We start from the raw sequence: 5,622 nt of genomic DNA on the forward strand, positions 1-5,622 counted from the left end.
AGGTACTTGTGCTTCAAATGGGTAACACTAATGCTAATGATTCATACGTATTGAAATTCAGACCCAAATAATACGTTTTTTAGCCTTCGATATGATTTAAGATTTCAGAGTTGACCCCCAGGGGCCGACCCTGAACAAGTCCCTGAATTTTTACAAAGCCTAGGTATACCTATATATTATATAAAGAAAACAAGAGGTAGGTAAATAAACCCGAATACAAAATTTCAAGAATCTGATTTCACCCATTATTCAAAAATTAAGAGGGGGACTGACTTAAACACACTGTACGAGTATATAAATATTTATTGGGTACCTACTACCTACCTAGTTAGAACAACGTACAAGCTACTATATCTACCTTCCTCCCAACATGAGGTATCAGTGGTCAAGTAGTCCAGGAAACGAAGACCGAAAATCGAGGTTTGCTGGACAAAAATAATGTAGTCTGGAATTATTGCCCAAGAGGTAAGGGGATAGTGTTCTGAACTTCTGAATATAAGGGGTTCAACGAATATCTTGGGAGCAAGAGGAACCCCACATCCAAATATAATCTAAATTCTAAGTTACTACTCGTAAACTTAATCTACGTTAACTCTTTCTTTCCTCCAACCCCCTCCCCCTTATATTGTTAGTAATTAGTAGGTATTGATGTAAATTGTTTATGTAAAAGTAGATATTAAAACAATGCGTTTAAACAATAAATTAAAAAAAAGAAAAAGAAAAAAAGATCCCAAGGCAATTCCCGTGAGTTGAGTGAGTCAAGAGTCACTTCTGTTCTGACGATGCGGTAGAGATTAGAGATCATTGTACACCCTGCCCTTCCGGACTAGGCCTCTAGGTTGGGAGTTCGGCTCTGATGTGTTTACCATTACCACAAATTATACCCTCCCGCGTAGCATAAACCACATGTTATAAGGGAAAACCAAACGCATAATGGAGGAACGTAGATGAGCTTTCCATTTTACGACAGCAGTAAATTTTTCATATCGAGTTTTTCATCTGATTCCTACAATATCTAATATAGGAATTGTATCTATGTACCTAATACCTACCTAACGTTATAATCTATTCTAATTCATCAACTGAATAAAGTTGAGTGTCATCAGACTACTTCATCTTAAAATAATCATTCACCTACTTGAACTCTTGGGTACCTAATACATTTGTATTAGTAACATCATTGGATAAGTTTCGGTAAGTTCGGGTCATTTCCGAGTGAAAGTCTATGTCTCTTATGTAAAAGGAAATGTTTTAATACATGAGTTTTTGTGTGGGTAAACATCATGGAACATGCTTTGGCAGTCAGGGTGTTAAAGTTCAAAATTCATAATATCTCCTTGGCGAAAGTTCCTCAGAGAAGAATGATAAAATACGGCTCAGAAAATCGACCTTTTCGGCCGTCGAGGCCAAACATCGTCTTTGGGGGTGATGCAACTATGAGAAGGTACACCTACCACTCACGAGGAAAAAAAAAGCCATCAACCACAAAAATCGGTCCAGTAGTTTTGGCTGTAAAGCGGTTAATGTCAAAGAAACAGCAGAAAATTATGAAAACCTTTGGGGGTGATGCAACTATGAGAAGGCACACCTACCACTCACGAGGAAAAAAAAGCCATCAACCACAAAAATCGGTCCAGTAGTTTTGGCTGTAAAGCGGTTAATGTCAAAGAAACAGCAGAAAATTATGAAAAAGGAAAGTAAAAATTGACGTTTTTCGAAGTCAAATATCCCCGGCTTAACTGAACCTATTTGGATGATCTTTTTTTAAACTTGGTCTTACTTTCGCGCCCCAACACACACATTCAATCCGTTTTCTTCCATCGCACCGTTTGTAGTTTTTCCTCTACAACTACCTGAAAACGGCTACTTTCTCTGTGGCGTTTAATATCATGTCTTATTAGGGCTGTCAAACCGTTTTTTGACTTGGCGGGGCGTTATCATGTGCAAACACTTTTGCTTAAGATCGGTGCAACGTTTGGCGGTATTTTGACTGCTTTTTGGCGGTTTTCTGTGTAATTTAACAATATCTCGGGAACGGTATGAGCCTAACTAGAGACTTGAAATTTGGTATGTAGTTCACAAATGTGACAAGGATACAACACAAAACGTTTAATTGAGATAGGTACTGCGGTTGGCGGTTTTTGAACGTTTTCAGCTATACCGACTAAACGGTTAGAGGTATTGTGAAAGTTAGGGTAGAAGAACACAAAAATAAGCATATATCATTCAATAGGATAAGGAAAGTCGTGTGATGTCCACACCAGATTTTTTTTTTACTTTCTATTACTACAGTTATAGCGAAGCTATACCTACTAGTAATGAGAAAGTATTGCAATCGGTCCAAATTTTTAAAATCGGGAAACGGGTAGAAATGTCCGTTCTAGGGTCTCCTGATTTTAATTGTGGCCCGTGTGTGATATAGGCATCTACCATGATCTATCTATGGAATATGATGTTTTCAAAACATCGATGTCGATGTCCCAACCCTAATCTTTAGGTTCTGCCTTTGTATTATATATGTATGTATTCACTTTATGTATACATATTTATGACTGTTGTGATAACACCTGAGTATCGTGAAACTCGGTCGTTGTGACAGTATTTTCGTTCCTCTTTGTGATGTTTTTACTTTCTATTTATTTCATTTTACTATTCATTTTCTATTATTATATAGATATCACCTATTTTATAATTGTCTATTTCTTGTACCTATACTTGATTGAAGACTAGGTAACTCCGTTTTAACTATTGTTTGTTGCCCTTTAACAAATAGTGGAGTAGTATTTGTTGTCCGTACGACCCAATAGTCTTTTTCTTTTCAGAGAAAGAACTTCATCTGCTTTAGAAAACGTTCGGAGGGAATCGGAATACTTAAATATGTACCTACCGCTGCAAAAAAAGTTGAGTAGGTATATGTAGGTATTGCTGATTTAATATTACATAATTATTATTCTTTCATTCAAATACTCATGGTCATAGTCTGTAGTCTGTCCTACCTCTGTACAATATACGAGTATACATATTAGTAGGTACCTATATTTATCTACATTTTACTAATGGTAGATATACATATTAAAGTATAGTTTAATGTACTAGCTGAAGCCGTTCATGTGGTCACTCATTCCTTTCGTGGTCTTGCTCGGCGTAGCTTAACAAAAACGAACCGGAAATATAGCCTATAACCCTCACGGGAGTGCAAGCAATAAGTCCACAAATAAGTTTCATAGCAATCGGATGAGCGGTTTGGCCAGGCATAAAGTTCGAACAAACACACACACACAAACAAATTTGCAAATAAATATTAATATTTATATATTAGATTAGGTGGTACCCATTACATTAGAAGTAGGTACACATTTTGTAAAATAGGATTGTAGGTAGATAAAAAAAAAAAAAAAAAATCGTATGAGAGGATTTTAAAAGCCTTCTCCTTATGTCAAAAACCAGTTCTTGTGTCAGTCCAAGTCCGAGCGCTAAAAACGAACTTTTTTCCTTAATAATATCTATATTTAAATACCTATAGGTACCTACCTACCTATATGTACAATAATAATAATAATAATAAAAATGAAAAAAAAAACTGTTAATTAAACGTCTTTGGGTTTCGTACATTTTTCCTATTCAGGATTCAATACTATCCGTCGCACACTATCAATATATTTATTCCTCCATACCTATGATTCACAATAGTTCAAAATATTGACAATAGGTACCTATACATCTGTTATCAATATTTTCACAAGTGCTTCTTATCCTAAGCGTACCTAATCTATGCTTCTAAAGACTAGCTAGGGCGTATTGACAATACTTTTTCATTGCAAAGCATAGTTTTGACTGTTAATTTTCCCCAAAAATACGGGATGTCTCATAAAAAAACGGGACATCTAGGTACCTACTTGTAGAATTATAGAATTAATATAGGCAGTTGTCTAATACTATCTAATAAATAATTAACGATATATGTTGCTTACCTCTTATCAGAGCGGCTTTTGAAAATAGAATCCTTTTTGTAGGAGCTTCTTCCGTAACCTCAGTACAGGAAAACACTTGAATTGAACAATCAATTATTGCTTGTCCTTATAATAACAAAAAAAAACTCTCGCGAGAACAATCTACCCGACGCGATCTAAATGATTGATGAGGTCGACAGTTAGGTATTATTGAGAAAATCTGAAAAAGTGAATAGGTAATTACCAAGGAAGCATAGATATTGCCTACATAATTATGTACCCGCGTCCATACATGTCAATAATTAAATAAAAAAACTGATTAAAATGGTCAGGTACCTAGGTATAATGAAAAAATATATGCTTGTTCTTCGGACAAAATAGCGAACACTGTGTCCTCTGCATGAAGTTTGCTACTGATGCACAAGTAAAATCCTAATTGGTTTTGTCAACAAACCTAAGGTAGGATAGAATATGCCTTAGCCATCATAATCAAAACCAGAAAGTTGTGGAGGGGAACCTACTTCAAGGACTTTTATCTAACATTTCTACGCTGAAGCTGCATTGTTTGTACACCTATGTGAGTACTAAGGTGCCTCATACCATTTAACTTTATTTTTTAACTGCTATCTACTGCTGCAATATACACTGGGTGACAAAATTAGCCGAACGCTCGTATTTTGTGGTTTTTCTCAAACTGCTGTTCAGTGTTCAATTTTTTTTCGGGAAAACCATCATTAATGTTATTTGTTGTAAAGTTTAAAACTTATTCCGCAAGACCGCATACCTACATAATCTGCGAGTAAAAAAGAAAAATAAAAAACAAGGATCTGTTTTTGCTGAAAATGCATGTTCTGGAGATAAATGTTAACGCAACTTTTTTCTCCTCAATATTTTTACACCACTTTTGAACCAGGTGCTTTAGAAAGAACACTGAACATTAATTTACTACTGGTAAAAATTAGAAAAATTCCCTGGGCCCCAACCGGAATTTAAAAAAAATCTGGTGTGAACATCACACGACTTTCCTTATCCTATTGAATGATGCTTATTTGAGTGTTCTTTTACCCTAACTTTTACAATATCTCTAACCGTTTTGTCGCTATAGCTGAAAACCGCCAAAAAACGGTCGAAATCTGTCCAAAAGCGGTAAAAATACCGCCAAGCGCAGCAACCATCTCAAACAAACGTTTTGTGTTGCATCCTTGTCACATTAGTGAACCACATACCAAATTTCAAGTTTCTAGCTTATACCGTTCCCGAGATATTGTTAAATTACACCAAAAACCGCCAAAAAGCGGTAAAATGCCGCCAACCGTTGCACCGATCCTAACCAAAAGTTTCGTGTCGCATCCTTGTCACATTTGACAGCTACATACCAAATTTCAAGTCTCTACCTCTTACCGTTCTCGAGATATTTTGTTTACAGACACACGGACACACAGACACAGACACGGACCAATGGCTGAAACTTTGGATTTAAGCTCTAGGGACCTCAAAACGTGTTTTGGCACTAAAAACTGACCATCGAAAATTTGACCCGATTACATTACTTTCCTTCCTATAGGATAAAAGTAAAAAATGGTGTTTTGGATTATTATTCTGAAATCCAATTTTATCTAGTGTAAGAGGCCCTGATAACTTTGGGGGGGCTTAAGCCCCCCAAGCCCCCCCC

The 5,622-nt window shown here is 36.1% G+C and overlaps 1 protein-coding gene across 1 annotated transcript in view; it reads right to left on the bottom strand.

The window, feature by feature from the left end:
• The window catches only part of LOC103509836 (elongation of very long chain fatty acids protein AAEL008004), a gene marked incomplete in the record, with an annotated part of 26,730 nt that extends 22,334 nt beyond the window's left edge, over nucleotides 1-4,396 (bottom strand). The window contains 1 exon segment of the mRNA XM_008474469.3: nucleotides 3,972-4,396.
• Between the last annotated feature and the right edge of the window lie 1,226 nt (nucleotides 4,397-5,622).

This window comes from Diaphorina citri, unplaced genomic scaffold (genome assembly GCF_000475195.1).
Source record: "Diaphorina citri unplaced genomic scaffold, Diaci psyllid genome assembly version 1.1 scaffold534, whole genome shotgun sequence".
Classification (NCBI taxonomy): Eukaryota; Metazoa; Arthropoda; class Insecta; order Hemiptera; family Psyllidae; genus Diaphorina; species Diaphorina citri.